The sequence below is a fragment of the Azolla caroliniana genome, unplaced genomic scaffold (assembly GCF_043228905.1).
Source record: "Azolla caroliniana isolate FFs.n. ecotype wild unplaced genomic scaffold, voAzoCaro1.0.p SCAF_9, whole genome shotgun sequence".
Taxonomy (NCBI): domain Eukaryota; kingdom Viridiplantae; phylum Streptophyta; class Polypodiopsida; order Salviniales; family Salviniaceae; genus Azolla; species Azolla caroliniana.
In genome coordinates, this window is record NW_028230444.1 from 19,694,442 (window position 1) to 19,715,998 (window position 21,557).

At 38.1% G+C, this 21,557-nt stretch overlaps 13 non-coding genes and 1 pseudogene across 13 annotated transcripts; 13 read left to right on the forward strand and 1 right to left on the reverse strand.

Moving 5' to 3' along the window:
- Positions 1-1,467: 1,467 nt before the first annotated feature.
- Positions 1,468-1,538, forward strand: TRNAG-GCC (transfer RNA glycine (anticodon GCC)). The gene has a single exon. It is a non-coding gene; the product is annotated as a tRNA-Gly (tRNA).
- A 666-nt stretch (positions 1,539-2,204) lies between these two features.
- On the forward strand, positions 2,205-2,275 carry TRNAG-GCC (transfer RNA glycine (anticodon GCC)). Its single transcript has one exon. It is a non-coding gene; the product is annotated as a tRNA-Gly (tRNA).
- A 666-nt stretch (positions 2,276-2,941) lies between these two features.
- TRNAG-GCC (transfer RNA glycine (anticodon GCC)) lies at positions 2,942-3,012 on the forward strand. Its single transcript has one exon. It is a non-coding gene; the product is annotated as a tRNA-Gly (tRNA).
- A 666-nt stretch (positions 3,013-3,678) lies between these two features.
- TRNAG-GCC (transfer RNA glycine (anticodon GCC)) lies at positions 3,679-3,749 on the forward strand. The gene has a single exon. It is a non-coding gene; the product is annotated as a tRNA-Gly (tRNA).
- A 1,403-nt stretch (positions 3,750-5,152) lies between these two features.
- On the forward strand, positions 5,153-5,223 carry TRNAG-GCC (transfer RNA glycine (anticodon GCC)). The gene has a single exon. It is a non-coding gene; the product is annotated as a tRNA-Gly (tRNA).
- Positions 5,224-5,889: 666 nt separating this feature from the next.
- Positions 5,890-5,960, forward strand: TRNAG-GCC (transfer RNA glycine (anticodon GCC)). The gene has a single exon. It is a non-coding gene; the product is annotated as a tRNA-Gly (tRNA).
- A 666-nt stretch (positions 5,961-6,626) lies between these two features.
- Positions 6,627-6,697, forward strand: TRNAG-GCC (transfer RNA glycine (anticodon GCC)). The gene has a single exon. It is a non-coding gene; the product is annotated as a tRNA-Gly (tRNA).
- A 666-nt stretch (positions 6,698-7,363) lies between these two features.
- TRNAG-GCC (transfer RNA glycine (anticodon GCC)) lies at positions 7,364-7,434 on the forward strand. The gene has a single exon. It is a non-coding gene; the product is annotated as a tRNA-Gly (tRNA).
- A 666-nt stretch (positions 7,435-8,100) lies between these two features.
- On the forward strand, positions 8,101-8,171 carry TRNAG-ACC (transfer RNA glycine (anticodon ACC)). The gene has a single exon. It is a non-coding gene; the product is annotated as a tRNA-Gly (tRNA).
- Positions 8,172-8,837: 666 nt separating this feature from the next.
- Positions 8,838-8,908, forward strand: TRNAG-GCC (transfer RNA glycine (anticodon GCC)). The gene has a single exon. It is a non-coding gene; the product is annotated as a tRNA-Gly (tRNA).
- A 666-nt stretch (positions 8,909-9,574) lies between these two features.
- Positions 9,575-9,645, forward strand: TRNAG-GCC (transfer RNA glycine (anticodon GCC)). Its single transcript has one exon. It is a non-coding gene; the product is annotated as a tRNA-Gly (tRNA).
- Positions 9,646-10,311: 666 nt separating this feature from the next.
- TRNAG-GCC (transfer RNA glycine (anticodon GCC)) lies at positions 10,312-10,382 on the forward strand. The gene has a single exon. It is a non-coding gene; the product is annotated as a tRNA-Gly (tRNA).
- A 666-nt stretch (positions 10,383-11,048) lies between these two features.
- TRNAG-ACC (transfer RNA glycine (anticodon ACC)) lies at positions 11,049-11,119 on the forward strand. The gene has a single exon. It is a non-coding gene; the product is annotated as a tRNA-Gly (tRNA).
- Positions 11,120-20,163: 9,044 nt separating this feature from the next.
- LOC147860492 (uncharacterized) lies at positions 20,164-20,855 on the reverse strand (annotated as a pseudogene).
- Positions 20,856-21,557: the final 702 nt, after the last annotated feature.

Consider the following 21,557-nt stretch of genomic DNA (forward strand, 5'->3'; position numbering starts at 1 on the left):
GTAATATGTGATGTAACATTAAATATGATAAGTCTCTACTATCTTTAAAGACCACAACTGTTAAATTAACTATATGGCTCTCGCTTCTTGTGCTAAAGTAATTTCTGTTATGCTCGTGATTTTTCTACAATAACAATATTCTGGCAAAGGCCAACCTAAGATGGTGATTGTTGAGAAATAGTTAGGATAGCCATTTCGAATACCATAGTCTTCTTAAAAGAGAATTACCATGATTCTTATCACATGGTGCATGCATTGGTAGTTTACTGGTAGAATAGTGCCCTCCCACGGTACAGACTCGGGTTCAATTCTAAGCCAATGCAATGATCAAAGCATATGAGTTCTATATTGGGAGAGAAAATTCCCTCACATATGATGTGAGACAATTTTCGACATCAAGAATCGTGAAAGACCTTAAATTTTGGTGTAACAAAGAGAAATAAAAGGAGTATGTATGCATATAACGTCGTAGTTACTTCTGAGGACGTATATTGTTTCATCCTAAATTCATTTGCGTCCAAGAGTAACACAACAATATATAAACTATATATTTTTTAACGTATCTATCCAGTTAGATACTTGAGAGGTGAACGAGAATATCGAGATTATATTTGCTCATGCATTGGTGGTCTAGTGGTAGAATAGTACCCTGCCACGTTACAGACCCGGGTTCGATTCCCGACCAATGCACTGACAAAAATTTGCAAACCATTTTATCAGAATATGAATCCCTTCATGTAATATGTGATGTAAGATTGAATATGATAAGTCTCCACTATCTTTAAAGACCACAACTGTTAAATTAACTATATGGCTCTCGCTTCTTGTGGTAAAGTAATTTCTGTTATGTTCGTGTTTTTTCTACAATAACAATATTCTGACAAAGGCCAACCTAAGATGGCGATTATTGAGAAATAGTTAGGATAGCCATTTCGAATACCATAGTCTTCCTAAAAGAGAATTACCATGTTTCTGCAATAACAATATTCTGACAAAGGCGAACCTAAGATGGTCATTGTTGAGAAATAGTTAGGATAGCCATTTCGAATACCATAGTCATCTTAAAAGAAAATTACCATGGTTCTCGTCATATGGTGCATGCATTGGTAGTTTAGTGGTAGAATAGTGCCCTCCCACGGTACAGAGTCGGGTTCAATTCTCGGCCAATGCAATGATCAAAACATATGAGTTCTATATTGGGAGAGAAAATTCCCTCACATATGATGTGAGACAATTTTCAACATCAAGAATCGGGTAAGACCTTAAATTTTGGTGTAACAAAGAGAAATAAAAGGAGTATGTATGCATATAACGTCGTAGTTACTTCTGAGGACGTATTTGGTTTCCTCCTAAATTCATTTGCATCCAAGAGTAACACAACAATATATAAACTATTTATTTTCTAACGTATATATCCAGTTAGATACTTGAGAAGTGAACGAGAATATGGAGTTTATATTTGCTCATGCATTGGTGGTCTAGTGGTAGAATAGTACCCTGCCACGGTACAGACCCGGGTTCGATTCCCGGCCAATGCATTGACCAAAATTTGCAAACGGTTTTTTCAGAATATGAGTCCCTTCATGTAATATGTGATGCAAGATTGAATATGATAAGTCTCCACTATCTTTAAAGACCACAACTATTAAATTAACTATATGGCTCTCAGTTCTTGTGGTAAAGTAATTTCTGTTATGTTCGTGATTTTTCTATAATAACAATATTCTGATAAAGGCGAACCTAAGATGGGGATTGTTGAGAAATAGTTAGGATAACCAATTCGAATACCATAGTCTTCCTAAAAGAGAATTACCATGGTTCTTATCATATGGTGCATGCATTGGTAGTTTAGTGGTAGAATAGTGCTCTCCCATGGTACAGACTCGGGTTCAATTCTCGGCCAATGCAATGATCAAAACATATGAGTTCTATATTGGGAGAGAAAATTCCCTCACATATGATGTGAGAAAATTTTCGACATCAAGAATCGTGAAAGACCTTAAATTTTGGTGTAACAAAGAGAAATAAAAGGAGTATGTATGCATATAACGTCGTAGTTACTTCTGAGGACGTATTTGGTTTCCTCCTAAATTCATTTGCGTCCACGAGTAACACAACAATATATAAACTATTTATTTTCTAACGTATATATCTAGTTAGATACTTGAGAAGTGAACGAGAATATGGAGTTTATATTTGCTCATGCATTGGTGGTCTAGTGGTAGAATAGTACCCTGCCACGGTACAGACCCGGGTTCGATTCCCGGCCAATGCATTGACCGAAATTTGCAATCCGTTTTTTCAGAATATGAGTCCCTTCATGTAATATGTGATGTAAGATTGAATATGATAAGTCTCCACTATCTTTAAAGACCACAACTGTTAAATTAACTATATGGCTCTCGCTTCTTGTGGTAAAGTAATTTCTGTTATGTTCGTGTTTTTTCTACAATAACAATATTCTGACAAAGGCCAACCTAGTATGGCGATTATTGAGAAATAGTTAGGATAGCCATTTCGAATACCATAGTCTTCCTAAAAGAGAATTACCATGGTTCTTATCATATGGTGCATTCATTGGTAGTTTAGTGGTAGAATAGTGCTCTCCCACGGTACAGACTCGGGTTCAATTCTCGGCCAATGCAATGATCAAAACATATGAGTTCTATATTGGGAGAGAAAATTCCCTCACATATGATGTGAGAAAATTTTGGACATCAAGAATCGTGAAAGACCTTAAATTTTGGTGTAACAAAGAGAAATAAAAGGAGTATGTATGCATATAACGTCGTAGTTACTTCCGAGGACGTATTTGGTTTCCTCCTAAATTCATTTGCGTCCACGAGTAACACAACAATATATAAACTATTTATTTTCTAACGTATATATCCAGTTAGATACTTGAGAAGTGAACGAGAATATGGAGTTTATATTTGCTCATGCATTGGTGGTCTAGTGGTAGAATAGTACCCTGCCACGGTACAGACCCGGGTTCGATTCCCGGCCAATGCATTGACCGAAATTTGCAATCCGTTTTTTCAGAATATGAGTCCCTTCATGTAATATGTGATGTAAGATTGAATATGATAAGTCTCCACTATCTTTAAAGACCACAACTGTTAAATTAACTATATGGCTCTCGCTTCTTGTGGTAAAGTAATTTCTGTTATGTTCGTGTTTTTTCTACAATAACAATATTCTGACAAAGGCCAACCTAGTATGGCGATTATTGAGAAACAGTTTTGATAGCCATTTCGAATACCATAGTCTTCCTAAAAGAGAATTACCATGGTTCTTATCATATGGTGCATGCATTGGTAGTTTAGTGGTAGAATAGTGCTCTCCCACGGTACAGACTCGGGTTCAATTCTTAGCCAATGCAATGATCAAAACATATGAGTTCTATATTGGGAGAGAAAATTCCCTCACATATGATGTGAGAAAATTTTCGACATCAAGAATCGTGAAAGACCTTAAATTTTGGTGTAACAAAGAGAAATAAAAGGAGTATGTATGCATATAACGTCGTAGTTACTTCTGAGGACGTATTTGGTTTCCTCCTAAATTCATTTGCGTCCACGAGTAACACAACAATATATAAACTATTTATTTTCTAACGTATATATCCAGTTAGAGACTTGAGAAGTGAACGAGAATATGGAGTTTATATTTGCTCATGCATTGGTGGTCTAGTGGTAGAATAGTACCCTGCCACGGTACAGACCCGGGTTCGATTCCCGGCCAATGCACTGACCAAAATTTGCAAACGGTTTTTTCAGAATATGAGTCCCTTCATGTAATATGTGATGTAAGATTTAATATGATAAGTCTCCACTATCTTTAAAGACCACAACTGTTAAATTAACTATATGGCTCTCGGTTCTTGTGCGAAAGTAATTTCTGTTATTGTCGAGATTTTTCTACAATAACAATATTCTGATAAAGGCGAACCTAAGATGGGGATTGTTGAGAAATAGTTAGGATAGCCATTTTGAATACCATAGTCTTCCTAAAAGAGAATTACCATGGTTCTTATTATATGGTGCATGCATTGGTAGTTTAGTGGTAGAATAATGCCCTTCCACGGTACAGACTCGGGTTCAATTCTCGGCCAATGCAATGATCAAAACATATGAGTTCTATATTGGGAGAGAAAATTCCCTCACATATGATGTGAGACAACTTTCGACATCAAGAATCGTGAAAGACCTTAAATTTTGGTGTAACAAATAGAAATAGAAGGAGTATGTATGCATATAACGTCGTAGTTACTTTTGAGGACGTATTTGGTTTCCTCCTAAATTCATTTGCGTCCAAGAGTAACACAACAATATATAAACTATTTATTTTCTAACGTATATATCCAGTTAGATACTTGAGAAGTGAACGAGAATATGGAGTTTATATTTGCTCATGAATTGGAGGTCTAGTGGTAGAATAGTACCCTGCCACGGTACAGACCCTGGTTCGATTCCCGGCCAATGCACTGATCGAAATTAGCAATCCGTTTTTTCAGAATATGAGTCCCTTCATGTAATATGTGATGTAAGATTGAATATGATAAGTCTCCACTATCTTTAAAGACCACAACTGTTAAATTAACTATATGGCTCTCGGTTCTTGTGGTAAAGTAATTTCTGTTATGTTCGTGTTTTTTCTACAATAACAATATTCTGACAAAGGCCAACCTAGCATGGCGATTATTGAGAAATAGTTAGGATAGCCATTTCGAATACCATAGTCTTCCTAAAAGAGAATTACCATGGTTCTTATCATATGGTGCATGCATTGGTAGTTTCGTGGTAGAATAGTGCCCTCCCACGGTACAGACTCGGGTTCAATTCTCGGCCAATGCAATGATCAAAACATATGAGTTTTATATTGGGAGAGAAAATTCCCTCACATATGCTGTGAGAGAATTTTCGACATCAAGAATCGTGAAAGACCTTAAATTTTGGTGTAAAAAAGAGAAGCAAAAGGAGTATGTATGCATATAACGTCGTAGTTACTTGTGAGGACGTATTTGGTTTCTTCCTAAATTCATTTGCGTCCAAGAGTAACACAACAATATATAAACTATTTATTTTCTAACGTATATATCCAGTTAGATACTTGAGAAGTGAACGAGAATATGGAGTTTATATTTTCTCATGCATTGGTGGTCTAGTGGTAGAATAGTACCCTGCCACGGTACAGACCCGGGTTCGATTCCCGGCCAATGCACTGACCAAAATTTGCAAACGGTTTTTTCAGAATATGAGTCCCTTCATGTAATATGTGATGTAAGATTGAATATGATAAGTCTCCACTATCTTTAAAGACCACAACTGTTAAATTAACTTTATGGCTCTCGGTTCTTGTGCTAAAGTAATTTCTGTTATGCTCGTGATTTTTCTACAATAACAATATTCTGATAAAGGCGAACCTAAGATGGTGATTGTTGAGAGATAGTTAGGATAGCCATTTCGAATACCATAGTCTTCCTAAAAGAGCATTACCATGGTTCTTAGCTTATGGTGCATGCATTGGTAGTTTAGTGGTAGAATAGTGCCATCCCACGGTACAGACTCGGGTTCAATTCTCGGCCAATGCAATGATCAAAAAATATGAGTTCTATATTGGGAGAGAAAATTCCCTCACATATTATGTGAGACAATTTTCGACATCAAGAATCGTGAAAGACCTTAAATTTTGGTGTAACAAATAGAAATAGAAGGAGTATGTATGCATATAACGTCGTAGTTACTTCTGAGGACGTATTTGGTTTCCTCCTAAATTCATTTGCATCCACGAGTAACACAACAATATATAAACTATTTATTTTCTAACGTATATATCCAGTTAGATACTTGAGAAGTGAACGAGAATATGGAGTTTATATTTGCTCATGCATTGGTGGTCTAGTGGTAGAATAGTACCCTGCCACGGTACAGACCTGGGTTCGATTCCCGGCCAATGCACTGACCAAAATTTGCAAACGGTTTTTTCAGAATATGAGTCTCTTCATGTAATATGTGATGTAAGATTGAATATAATAAGTCTCCACTATCTTTAAAGACCACAACTGTTAAATTAACTATATGGCTCTCGGTTCTTGTGGTAAAGTAATTTCTGTTATGTTCGTGTTTTCTCTACAATAACAATATTCTGACAAAGGCCAACCTAGTATGGCGATTATTGAGAAATAGTTAGGATAGCCATTTCGAATACCATAGTCTTCCTAAAAGAGAATTACCATGTTTCTTATCATATGGTGCATGCATTGGTAGTTTAGTGGTAGAATAGTGCCCTCCCACGGTACAGACTCGGGTTCAATTCTCGGCCAATGCAATGATCAAAAAATATGAGTTCTATATTGGGAGAGAAAATTCCCTCACATATGATGTGAGACAATTTTGGACATCAAGAATCGTGAAAGACCTTAAATTTTGGTGTAACAAAGAGAAATAAAAGGAGTATGTATGCATATAACGTCGTAGTTACTTTTGAGGACGTATTTGGTTTTCTCCTAAATTCATTTGCGTCCAAGAGTAACACAACAATATATAAACTATTTATTTTCTAACGTATATATCTAGTTAGATACTTGAGAAGTGAACGAGAATATGGAGTTTATATTTGCTCATGCATTGGTGGTCTAGTGGTAGAATAGTACCCTGCCACGGTACAGACCCGGGTTCGATTCCCGGCCAATGCACTGACCAAAATTTGCAAACGGTTTCTTGAGAATATGAGTCCCTTCATGTAATATGTGATGTAAGATTGAATATGATAAGTCTCCACTATCTTTAAATACCACAACTGTTAAAATAACTATATGGCTCTCGGTTCTTGTGCTAAAGTAATTTCTGTTATGCTCGTGATTTTTCTACAATAACAATATTCTGATAAAGGCGAACCTAAGATGGGGATTGTTGAGAAATAGTTAGGATAGCAATTTCGAATACCATAGTCTTCCTAAAAGAGAATTACCATGGTTCTTATCATATGGTGCATGCATTGGTAGTTTAGTGGTAGAATAGTGCCCTTCCACGGTACAAACTCGGGTTCAATTCTCGGCCAATGCAATGATCAAAACATATGAGTTCTATATTGGGAGAGAAAATTCCCTCACATATGATGTGAGACAACTTTCGACATCAAGAATCGTGAAAGACCTTAAATTTTGGTTTAACAAATAGAAATAAAAGGAGTATGTATGCATATAACGTCGTAGTTAGTTCTGAGGACGTATTTGGTTTCCTCCTAAACTCATTTGCGTTCAAGAGTAACACAACAATATATAAACTATTTATTTTCTAACGTATATATCCAGTTAGATACTTGAGAAGTGAACGAGAATATGGAGTTTATATTTGCTCATGCATTGGTGGTCTAGTGGTAGAATAGTACCCTGCCACGGTACAGACCCGGGTTCGATTCCCGGCCAATGCACTGACCGAAATTTGCAATCCGTTTTTTTAGAATATGAGTCCCTTCATGTAATATGTGATGTAATATTGAATATGATAAGTCTGCACTATCTTTAAAGACCACAACTGTTAAATTAACTATATGGCTCTCGGTTCTTGTGGTAAAGTAATTTCTGTTATGTTCGTGTTTTTTCTACAATAACAATATTCTGAGAAAGGCCAACCTAGTATGGCGATTATTGAGAAATAGTTAGGATAGCCATTTCGAATACCATAGTCTTCCTAAAAGAGAATTACCATGGTTCTTATCATATGGTGCATGCATTGGTAGTTTAGTGGTAGAATAGTGCCCTCCCACGGTACAGACTCGGGTTCAATTCTCGGCCAATGCAATGATCAAAACATATGAGTTCTATATTGGGAGAGAAAATTCCCTCACATATGATGTGAGACAATTTTCGACATCAAGAATCGTGAGAGACCTTAAATTTTGGTGTAACAAAGAGAAATAAAAGGAGTATGTATGCATATAACGTCGTAGTTACTTCTGAGGACGTATTTGGTTTCCTCCTAAATTCATTTGCGTCCAAGAGTAACACAACAATATATAAACTATTTATTTTCTAACGTATATATCCAGTTAGATACTTGAGAAGTGAACGAGAATATGGAGTTTATATTTGCTCATGCATTGGTGGTCTAGTGGTAGAATAGTACCCTACCACGGTACAGACCCGGGTTCGATTCCCGGCCAATGCACTGACCAAAATTTGCAAACGGTTTTTTCAGAATATGAGTCCCTTCATGTAATATGTGATGTAAGATTGAATATGATAAGTCTCCACTATCTTTAACGACCACAACTGTTAAATTAACTATATGGCTCTCGGTTCTTGTGGTAAAGTAATTTCTGTTATGTTCGAGTTTTTTCTACAATAACAATATTCTGATAAAGGCCAACCTAACATGGCGATTATTGAGAAATAGTTAGGATAGCCATTTCGAATACCATAGTCTTCCTAAAAGAGAATTACCATGTTTCTTATCATATGGTGCATGCATTGGTAGTTTAGTGGTAGAATAGTGCCCTCCCACGGTGGAGACTCGGGTTCAATTCTCGGCCAATGCAATGATCAAAACATATGAGTTCTATATTGGGAGAGAAAATTCCCTCACATATGATGTGAGACAATTTTCGACATCAAGAATCGTGAAAGACCTTAAATTTTGGTGTAACAAAGAGAAGCAAAAGGAGTATGTATGCATATAACGTCGTAGTTACTTGTGAGGACGTATTTGGTTTCCTCCTAAATTCATTTGCGTCCAAGAGTAACACAACAATATATAAACTATTTATTTTCTAACGTATATATCCAGTTAGATACTTGAGAAGTGAACGAGAATATGGAGTTTATATTTTCTCATGCATTGGTGGTCTAGTGGTAGAATAGTACCCTGCCACGGTACAGACCCGGGTTCGATTCCCGGCCAATGCACTGACCAAAATTTGCAAACGGTTTTTTCAGAATATGAGTCCCTTCATGTAATATGTGATGTAAGATTGAATATGATAAGTCTCCACTATCTTTAAAGACCACAACTGTTAAATTAACTATATGGCTCTCGGTTCTTGTGCTAAAGTAATTTCTGTTATGCTCGTGATTTTTCTACAATAACAATATTCTGATAAAGGCGAACCTAAGATGGTGATTGTTGAGAGATAGTTAGGATAGCCATTTCGAATACCATAGTCTTCCTAAAAGAGCATTACCATGGTTCTTAGCTTATGGTGCATGCATTGGTAGTTTAGTGGTAGAATAGTGCCATCCCACGGTACAGACTCGGGTTCAATTCTCGGCCAATGCAATGATCAAAACATATGAGTTCTATATTGGGAGAGAAAATTCCCTCACATATTATGTGAGACAATTTTCGACGTCAAGAATCGTGAAAGACCTTAAATTTTGGTGTAACAAAGAGAAATAAAAGGAGTATGTATGCATATAACGTCGTAGTTACTTCTGAGGACGTATTTGGTTTTCTCCTAAATTCATTTGCGTCCAAGAGTAACACAACAATATATAAACTATTTATTTTCTAACGTATATATCCAGTTAGATACTTGAGAAGTGAACGAGAATATGGAGTTTATATTTGCTCATGCATTGGTGGTCTAGTGGTAGAATAGTACCCTGCCACGGTACAGACCCGGGTTCGATTCCCGGCCAATGCACTGACCAAAATTTGCAAACGGTTTTTTCAGAATATGAGTCCCTTCATGTAATATGTGATGTAAGATTGAATATGATAAGTCTCCACTATCTTTAAATACCACAACTGTTAAAATAACTATATGGCTCTCGGTTCTTGTGCTAAAGTAATTTCTGTTATGCTCGTGATTTTTGTACAATAACAATATTCTGATAAAGGCGAACCTAAGTTGGGGATTGTTGAGAAATAGTTATGATAGCCATTTCGAATACCATAGTCTTCCTAAAAGAGAATTACCATGGTTCTTATCATATGGTGCATGCATTGGTAGTTTAGTGGTAGAATAGTGCCCTTCCACGGTACAAACTCGGGTTCAATTCTCGGCCAATGCAATGATCAAAACATATGAGTTCTATATTGGGAGAGAAAATTCCCTCACATATGATGTGAGACAACTTTCGACATCAAGAATCGTGAAAGACCTTAAATTTTGGTTTAACAAATAGAAATAAAAGGAGTATGTATGCATATAACGTCGTAGTTACTTCTGAGGACGTATTTGGTTTCCTCCTAAACTCATTTGCGTTCAAGAGTAACACAACAATATATAAACTATTTATTTTCTAACGTATATATCCAGTTAGATACTTGAGAAGTGAACGAGAATATGGAGTTTATATTTTCTCATGCATTGGTGGTCTAGTGGTAGAATAGTACCCTGCCACGGTACAGACCCGGGTTCGATTCCCGGCCAATGCACTGACCGAAATTTGCAATCCGTTTTTTTAGAATATGAGTCCCTTCATGTAATATGTGATGTAATATTGAATATAATAAGTCTGCACTATCTTTAAAGACCACAACTGTTAAATTAACTATATGGCTCTCGGTTCTTGTGCTAAAGTAATTTCTGTTATGTTCGTGTTTTTTCTACAATAACAATATTCTGAGAAAGGCCAACCTAGTATGGCGATTATTGAGAAATAGTTAGGATAGCCATTTCGAATACCATAGTCTTCCTAAAAGAGAATTACCATGGTTCTTATCATATGGTGCATGCATTGGTAGTTTAGTGGTAGAATAGTGCCCTCCCACGGTGGAGACTCGGGTTCAATTCTCGGCCAATGCAATGATCAAAACATATGAGTTCTATATTGGGAGAGAAAATTCCCTCACATATGATGTGAGACAATTTTGGACATCAAGAATCGTGAAAGACCTTAAATTTTGGTGTAACAAAGAGAAATAAAAGGAGTATGTATGCATATAACGTCGTAGTTACTTCTGAGGACGTATTTGGTTTCCTCCTAAATTCATTTGCGTCCAAGAGTAACACAACAATATATAAACTATTTATTTTCTAACGTATATATCCAGTTAGATACTTGAGAAGTGAACGAGAATATGGAGTTTATATTTGCTCATGCATTGGTGGTCTAGTGGTAGAATAGTACCCTACCACGGTACAGACCCGGGTTCGATTCCCGGCCAATGCACTGACCAAAATTTGCAAACGGTTTTTTCAGAATATGAGTCCCTTCATGTAATATGTGATGTAAGATTGAATATGATAAGTCTCCACTATCTTTAAAGACCACAACTGTTAAATTAACTATATGGCTCTCGGTTCTTGTGGTAAAGTAATTTCTGTTATGTTCGAGTTTTTTCTACAATAACAATATTCTGATAAAGGCCAACCTAACATGGCGATTATTGAGAAATAGTTAGGATAGCCATTTCGAATACCATAGTCTTCCTAAAAGAGAATTACCATGTTTCTTATCATATGGTGCATGCATTGGTAGTTTAGTGGTAGAATAGTGCCCTCCCACGGTGGAGACTCGGGTTCAATTCTCGGCCAATGCAATGATCAAAACATAAATCAGATGTGTGGAAGTGTTTGGCAAGATTCTTCCCAAAATGGCGAAGTCGTTTTAAAGGTCAATGGGCACGAGAAAATTGTGAGCAACTGGAAGCTGCAAGATTCAAGAGACTTTCTGATTTTTGGGCTACTTGGCCTGAATATAATGCCGACAATACATTGATTTTGGATACAGAACATTTCCGACACTACTTCAATATTCGGAGATGCTGTCTCATTTTACCCGAGGAAATGCCTGAACAGTACCTGGTGCAAACAGTGAGCTGCCAACTAGGTGCATGGTTGTGGACTCCATACCGAGCTCAATATGCGGATAATATATGTAGACTCGTTCCACTGACTAGCAAGAGCTTAGTTGTTTATAGGAGATTTGTAGACATTTCCAATGGTAATTTATAAATATGTAAAGAGATGACATTATTCAATGAAGAATTTAATTACTTGTTCCCACTGTACTTATCTACTGTGTAATTTGAGGAATATGTTGCAGATTGTTGATTTCATTCTATTGATGACTATTTAGCTATTGACAGCTAATTAGCTGCATTTGTACAGCTAATTAGCTGCATTTGTACAGCTAATTAGCTACTGATGACTATTTCGCTATAACTTATAACTTAAAACTTAACAAAAAAGACATGATTTTATTGAGAAAGAAGCACAGAAAGCAGACTGTATACAAGAAATTGATTCCAAACGAATTTATTGATCTGTTTTCGCGAAATACATGTTTGTTTTACAAGAGAACATGGTAAGTGCTACTTGTAGCTACAAATTCCATGGCATACTATTGTAAATACATTTGTACAGCTAATTAGCTGCATTTGTACAGCTAATTAGCTACTGATGACTATTTCGCTATAACTTATAACTTAAAACTTAACAAAAAAGACATGATTTTATTGAGAAAGAAGCACAGAAAGCAGACTGTATACAAGAAATTGATTCCAAACGAATTTATTGATCTGTTTTCGCGAAATACATGTTTGTTTTACAAGAGAACATGGTAAGTGCTACTTGTAGCTACAAATTCCATGGCATACTATTGTAAATACATTCATACACATTAGCACCAACAGTGTATAAACCGGAGCAGCTATTGTATTCTGACATTGGGACGTTGATGCATCTGACCAAATGAGAGTACATATACGCCGCTGGTTTGTCTTCTAACAGCCTGTACACATATTCGTAGTCATCTAGTTTTGCATAAAAAATGCCTTCGATGTAGAATGTCCGGGCAGATACAAAATTTCCCCATGCATCTACAATATTCTGCCTTGCACACTGTTTACTAACCGTGCACTTTAATATATAGAAATCAGCACCCTCTGAATTGCCTTCTTCAGCATTTACAGCGAAGTTATCCCCAACGTTCAGGACATCACTCAAAGTATCTCCAAGTCCCTCATATGTGAAGTCAGCATTCTGCCCTGTTTCTCCATCAACTGCTTCCTTATCATTCAGAGTGTGATACTCCCAATTCTGAATGTATGCTTTGTTTAGACAATATCTCCAATTTCCCTGCACACAATGGAAGCAAAAACAAGTCAATTCTCTAACCGCAATACAATGACCATCCAACCTGGAATAACCGCGAACAGCATGCAGAGATCGCAATTCGGGAATTCCTTGGCACTCCCAGGTCTTCTCCCTATTTACTTCATCTATCTTCACTTCCCAAAATTCACGTTTGATATCTCGAACTTGCGAGGAATAAACACCTGTGGCACTCGTCGACATATTTGTTCTTAAAAATTCAACTACATGTGATGCACAATTCATGTGCACACCATCTGTCTTTAGTTGTTCATGGGTAAGTGCCCGCTTTATAACAGCCCCTGCACCATCATGTTCACCTTTACCATGGCCAGACCCAAAAAAATTCCATCTCATCTCCAAACCTGTTATAGCAGGATACCTCCCCACAAAATAAAATGGACGTCGAGCCTTGAATTGTGACGCAGCTCCGTCAGACCAGACCCAATGTTGAGTAAGCTCCAAACGTTGAGCTAATAACCACTGCCAATGTAACTTAAAACAGTGTTGGACGAACAAGGTATCATGCTTCTTATCATCGGAAATAAAGAAATGAATTACTTTTTTAACATCACCTGAAACTCGAAAATATGTTATGTGCACAAAAATGGTTACCTGAACTGAACACCAATGCATAGATTGAATTTCATTCTGCTGCTTGAAAGTATAATTCTCTGCGAAATCTACTACTAAGACTACTACATCATTTGGGAAATCAGATATGCAAGTCTTAAACTGATGGGCCTGCCATGAATAAATGAAGTTGTGTTTAATGAACTTTCCTAGAGATACTACAAACAGAGACACCAAATCCCTTGGTTTAAGCATCTTCCGAACTAGATCCTTTCTTTTACACACCTTTCCTTCGAAATTGGTGTTCACTGACTCAAATAACTTCACAGAGATCAATATTTCACTACTCAATTCATTTGGACACCACCTAAATCTAGTAGGGCCACAATCTTGACATAAACCCATGACACATTTATGAATATGGAAGATAGCGTCAGTTTCTCTCGGACACAATATTGAATCTAATAAATAACTCATGGAAGAGATAACGTGCTCAGATGATTTACACTCCTCTTGCGGGCTTGATCGACAGATTGGGCACCCACATGTGCAAACTGTATTAGTTAGGGATGCGCTATGGTGACGTAGTAGATTAACAGAGTCCTTCAGAAAACCCATCTGTACATGGTAAATGCAACAACATGTGTATCGATCCTTTAAGCGTCTCACAAAGTGTGGCTTAAGAGACTCGAATGTTCGTAGTTGAACTTTGATAGTTGGATGCATTCGTTTGAACCTAATAAATAAATCGACCTGCGTAATAAAGGGGAATTAGTTATTCTCGTAACTAGCTAACTATCCTAGTAGCTAATTAGCTATTCTAGTAGCTAGTTAGCTATTCTAGTAGCTAATTAGCTATCATGGTAGCTAATTAGCTGTCCTAGTAGCTAATTAGTTGTCCTAGTAGCTAATTAGCTATCATGGTAGTTAATTAGTTGTCGTAGTAGCTAATTAGCTATCATGGTAGCTAATTAGCTATTCTAGTAGCTAATTAGCTATTCTAGTAGCTAATTAGCTATCATGGTAGCTAATTAGCTGTCGTAGTAGCTAATTAGCTATCATGGTAGCTAATTAGCTGTCCTAGTAGCTAATTGGTTGTCCTAGTAGCTAATTAGCTATCATGGTAGCTAATTAGCTGTCCTAGTAGCTAATTGGTTGTCCTAGTAGCTAATTAGCTATCATGGTAGCTAATTAGCTGTCGTAGTAGCTAATTAGCTATCATGGTAGCTAATTAGCTGTCGTAGTAGCTAATTAGCTATTCTAGTAGCTAATTAGCTATCATGGTAGCTAATTAGCTGTCCTAGTAGCTAATTAGCTATCATGGTAGCTAATTAGCTGCTCTAGTAGCTAATTAGCTATCATGGTGGCTAATTAGCTTTCCTAGTAACTAATTAGCTATCATGGTAGCTAATTAGCTGGTCTAGTAGCTAATTAGCTATCATGGTGGCTAATTAGCTTTCCTAGTAACTAATTAGCTATCATGGTAGCTAATTAGCTGGTCTAGTAGCTAATTAGCTATCATGGTAGCTAATTAGCTGGTCTAGTAGCTAATTAGCTATAATGGTGGCTGATTAGCTTTCCTAGTAACTAATTAGCTATCATGGTAGCTAATTAGCTGGTCTAGTAGCTAATTAGCTATCATGGTAGCTAATTAGCTATCACGGTGGCTAATTAGCTGTCCTAGTAACTAATTAGCTATCATGGTAGCTAATTAGCTGGTCTAGTAGCTAATTAGCTATAATGGTGGCTAATTAGCTATCCTAACTAATTAGCTATCATGGTAGTAGCTATTGAGAGTAGCCAGTTACCTATGTAGTAGCTATCATAGTAGCTAATTAGCTATCATGGTAGCTAATTAGCTTTCCTAGTAGCTAATTAGCTGGTAATAACGAAATAGCTAACTAGCTACCATGATAGCTAACTAGCTAGCAGTACAGCTAATTATCTGGTAGTACCTAAATTAGCTATTGAGAATAGCTAATTAGCTATCATGGTAGTAACTATTGAGAGTAGCTAGTTACTTATGTAGTAGCGATCCTAGTAGCTAACTGAGGTAAATGTAACTGATAAGCTAATTAGCTTTTCTGCTAACTGAGCTAATTAACTTTCCGAGTAGAGTCAAAACAAATGTTGAGATAAATGTAAATACCTGAGGTACATCAAGAAGATGAATGGGATGCTCCTCGTATTGATTTCTTCCAACACGTTTCCTGCATAAATCCTTTTTATTGGGTGAAACCCTACTCTCATTAGTCCAAAACATTGTGATTACATCCTTGATTTCAAATGTTATGGGTGTCATTGGCTTACATCTTGTAGTTAGCTTTAGTAGACTAGTTCCTTCACCCGAGGAAATTATACGGTTCATTGTATTGTACACTGTTTTTCTACTAACACCAATTACCTTAGATAGCTCACTGATGTTTATATCGTCAACATCACTATTAAGTAACATCATTAGACTAGACCTTTTTAAGACAAGATCATCTTCTGACCTGCTCATGGATACGAAACTATTACGAAGATTATTTACTAAAATAGATGATATGTTTGCATTAAGACCATCACAATCAACTAAGTCCTTTATCGATGGATCATTACATATTCCATAAAGTACTACCTTCTTTTCTTCATTGCTGATGTGCTTGGTTTGAACATTGAAATAGTCTATAACCTTTCTCTCTATGATGGTAGTCGCATTACTTACATTCTCAGCTAAACTATCCTTACCTTTACTGAGTGTGGCTTTCGTATCCTTCAACAATTGACGATGTTTCCTTCTTTTTTCTGCCCAATAGTTTCGTATGGCTTGTTGTGTCCTGATAACATCATCCCTATCCTTATGATCATTGAGGGGTAATTCTAAACACCCTTCTTCCCCTTCCATTTGGCTAGACATGTTAAAACCCTAAATTTCCAGAAAAAAAAACAAGTATTAAAGATGGCTATGGGCAACAACAATACACAAAAATATTCCACACAATACACAAGATTAGACACAACAATACACAAGATAATCAATAGACAGAAAAGTTATTGCAATCCAAGACCGAACAGTAGAGGATTTCACTCTGTTGGATCCAACAGTTGAGGAGGCGATCCAAGACCGACCAATGGCAACAACTGAGTGTAGAATGTTGCCGTTGGATGAGTGAACTCCGTCAAATCGAAATGTGGAAGCAATCCGGGACTGGACAGTAGTGGCAACTGAGTATAGAATGATGGCAATGGAGGAGAGAACCCCGTCAGATTGAACAGTTACCGATGATGCTTGAAACGCACATAGAAGGCACTTGAGAATAGAGTGGCATAGAGAAGAGAACCCCGTCAGATTGAACAGTTACCAATGATGCTTGAAACGCACAGTAGCGGCCCCTGAGTGAGAGTGGAAAAGAGAAGAGAACCCCGTCAGATTGAATAGCTCTTTGATTATGCTTGGAACGCACAGTAGCGGCCCCTGAGTGAGAGTGGAAAAGAGAAGAGAACCCCGTCAGATTGAATAGCTCTTTGATTATGCTTGGAACGCACAGTAGCAACCCCTGAGTGTAGAATGGCAAAGAGAAGATAACCCCGTCAGATTGAACAGCTCTTTGATGATGCTTGGAACGCACAGCAGCGGCCCCTGAGTGTAGAGTGGCATAGAGAAGAGAACCCCCTCAGATTGAACAGCTCTTTGATGATGCTTGGAACGCACAGTAATGACCTCTGAGTGTAGAGTGGCACAGAGAAGAGAACCCCCTCAGATTGAACAGCTCTTTGATGATGCTTGGAACGCACAGTAATGGCCCCTGAGTGTAGAGTGGCACAGAGAAGAGAACCCCGTCAGATTGAACAGCTCTTTGATGATGCTTGGAATGCACAGTAGTGGCCCCTGAGTGTAGAGTGTCACAGAGAAGAGAACCCCGTCAGATTGAGCAGCTCTTTGATGATGCTTGGAACGCACAGTAGCGGCCCCTCAGTGTAGAGTGGCGGCAGGTGGACTCGATAGGGTTTAGCAACAGTGGTAGCAACTAACCCACAGTACTCAACTAGAGATGGCCTACGTGATGTGGCAAAGGATCATGCATAATGGACCTAGGAATTCGATATATAATTTATGGTACACATTTATGGTGCACACATCAATTTATGTTGCACATTTATGGCACTCATTTACATATGTAATTAAAACACTCTAGTATTTTCAATGGTAGTTTTTTGCATACTTAATTTATTAATGATGGCTTTTTACTAAAATGACTATTTATCAATGGTAGCTTTTTGCATAGCTAATTAGCTATGTCAAGGACATAGCTAATTGTTTCCACTCGCATGCTTTCACCCACAAGTCACCTTCCTTGAGTGTGAAGTATAACAGGTACAACAAATGTACTTTTGGTCCTTGAGCAAGCAGGAGGTTCCCCTTGTGGAGTGTCCACCCTCCCGATCCGACTATGATCAAAGGTCTTGAGAGCTTAGGTACATGTCAAAAATTGTGTAGTACTAATGTAGAGCCACTCAGAAGGTTAAGCTCTACAATGCCAATCCCGATTATGGCGTAGTGTTGCGAATTTCCGACTCGAACCAAGTCGGAATGTCGGGCTGAGTATTGCTGAAATTGGGATCAATGAGGGGTTACATGATATGAAGCGCCCGAATCCAAGAGCCATGTGCTTGATTCCTTAGTCGTAAGAAGAGCTTCTGATTTGACTGGGTTCTCAATCAATAATATGTTGGGGTGACTCGGCAGTACTTCGACTGAAGAGTTGACGTAATTGACCTCCTCATGCCGGCCACTCCTCTGCTTCGCTCGCTGAGCTTTGTTGATTTTGGCTTTGAGTGCGCGACAATCAGCTTTGATGTGTATAGGTTTCTTGCAATAATTGTAGACTCGATTATCCTAGGATTTGCTCCGACTTCGTTGGTTGTTCGGTTGTCGAGAGGAACTTCATCCTCGATTGTTCGATCGTTCGGTCGAACCTTGTACTACATAGGCTTCATCTATCGAGTCTTTTGCAAATGATTTCCTCCAAACTACTTCAATCAATATTGCACTCGTGACTAAGGAGTATTTGACGACAATAGTCGACGTGTTGCACACATTAGTAACGAAAGTTTCCCACGAAGGGACGATGATCGACGACGAACCGAGAGCAATGTTGCTCATGAGTAGTCGACGTGTTGCACCATTAGTAACGAAAGTTTCCCACGAAGGGAGAGACTACTCATGAGCAACATTGCTCTCAGTTCGTCGTTGATCATCGTCCCTTGAGCCGCAATTTGGGAGCTTAACCTTTCATACTCATTCAGATGTGCCTGGACCGAGTTAGATTCTTTCATCCGAAGGTTGTAAAGGCGTCAAATTAGATATATCTTTGTGGTGGCGACCTTCTTTTCATAAGTGTCCAAAAGTGTCTTCCATAGTTGGAAGGTAGTCGAACACGATTGCACTGTGAAGTACACAGACTCTGATTTGTGGCGCGAACGATTCTGTCCAGCTTCTACCACTCGATCGGCTTGTATCCTTCTAGAAGGTTTTCATTTTCGATTTGCCCATTGACTATCAGATAGTCTTGCATCTGCTCCTTCTGGAAGTTGAAAGAATTTCCTTTGACTCATCTCTAACGAGCTAGATGTCAATGCCATCTATGTCGGTTTACCCGACTTTGTTCGGAGTTAACTACAAACAACGGTGAGGTGCGACCGACTAGTTCACCCGATATAGTTCTAGTCGAACTTGAACATGAGCCGAATCGAATTCGACTATCGATGGATTCGATCCGAGTTGACTATGGCCAGTTAGCCTAGCTGAATTGGACCTGAATTTGCAGATTCGATTTCGACACTCAATTTTAAGATACCAATCACAGATTTGTGCCGATTATCTAGGCCGAACCTGCTTCGGGTGGCTCCAACGATGAGAGGGACAAAGCCAACTGGTCCTCTTGAATGTCGTTCAGCCAAATGGAGCACGGATTGGGGTTGTTCCCTGGAGCCCAAACAACTATGAGTGAGTACAACGAGCGAGTGAATAGCGTCGAATGACCTATTAGATTTTCATCTACACTTATGTAGCACAATTGAGCTAGAACCATCAAGACAAAATCTCAGTCCGAGTGGCTACAATCACTAGGGTAAAGTACAACTGATTGACTTACTTCACTGGTGATTTAGAACAGTGAGTGTAGAATTTGCAGGTGTTTCTCTTCACGAAGATGATCTTGTAGAGTGTACAGAAGAAGATTTTTTGTTGGAGACTAGGTAGACCGCGACAACATAATCGAAAACGCTTGACTCTAATACCAATGCATTGAGAACGCGGCCATCTAGTGTGGAACGATATTACTCCTCTATGATGAGTGATTATTGACAGATGCATATAAAGTAGATTAATAACCACAAACTACTGAATAAATCGACAAGTTCAAGTAGATTAATAAGCACGAGATAAATCTTTATTTTTCAAGCCTAACGGCACAATGTACAAAAAACAAAACAAGCACACGAACTAGGTTACAAAGTCAGTTTATATATTGACTGACTTAGGGCAACTGCCCTTCTTAGTATTTACAAAGATGTCCTAAACCTAGTTTGTACAAATGGGACAAATGTGAGTATGTCCATTAGAGACCCATATCCTTGATAAGAGTCACATGATGAAGGATCAGAGTCAGCTATCCATGTTTGGGCCAATGCATCATTGACAGTCAGCAAAGCATCAATAAGATCATTCTTAGTGATGCACATGTGCTTTGAATGAATATTTAGAGAGGCATCATATGCATAAGTATCATCAGTTGAAAAAGGAGCACATAAAATGTCCTAAACATCTAATAGCTCCTCTATGACTACATTAGAGGCCAAATTGGCCTTCTCTTCGTCCTTTTGGCTGTCATGTGCATTAGTCTTGTCCTTTTTCTTATCTCCAGAATTCTTTTTTCTTTCAAGTTCTACTTTGTAATAGCGGTAATCAGGTTTCGTGGCCTTTCCTGCCACACTAATAGCATGTTACATCATTGCTTTTAACTTTGCTGCTATTTCCCCTTTCCTTGCTTTTAGTTTTGTTCCTGTGTGCATAGTTACTTCTTTTATCTGTCCTACCTCTAACCATGTTGGTTGAGTTGCCACCTTCTCCATTTGCTTTTCTCCTGATCTCTTAATTGAGTATGGAGACCCTAAGTTTTAACACCATCAAAAGTCAAGTTGGGGCTATTAGACAATGACACTACCAATGTCTCCCATGAGTTAGGTAGTGCCATTAGCAGGAAAATGGCTTTGAGCTTGTCATCAAAAGGAACCATTCCTGAGTCTTGCAGTTGTGATGAGGTACCTGTAAACAAGGACAAGTGTTCAACTACACACTTGGACTCATCCAGTTGCATGCCAACAAGCTTTCGCATTAGGTATCCTTGATTAATAGGCGTAATGTTTTCATATATAGCCTTCAACTTTGCCCATATGTCAGAAGCAGATACAAACCCTTTGAGATCTACCAAAATCTCATAAAAAACAACCATCTTAATATATATGAAAGCCTTTTTGTTTAAAATCCAGTCGGCTTCTTCTTGCTACTCCACGAAATTGCTCCGCTGCCGAGGGAGAAAACAAATCTAGAGGTCGATCGTCGATCGGCTCTATAGCCAGCCTAGTCAGCATCTGTGTACCCTTCGAGTCGAATTGGTGTGGTTGATTCGTAGAGAATACCGCAATCCATTATGCCGCTCAAGTATCGTAATACACACTTAGCGCAATCCAACGGATGAATGTTGGATTCAAAGCCAGGTGGTTGTACCATGTACACCTCTTCTAATTCACCTTGAAGAAAAACATTCTTGACGTCAATCTGATGGAGGTGCCACCATTTCCCCGTAGCAAGTGCAATCACGGTCCGCACAGTCCTCATCTTTGCCACTGGGGTCAAGGTCTCTTCATAGTCGACTACATGTGTTTGTGCGTATCCT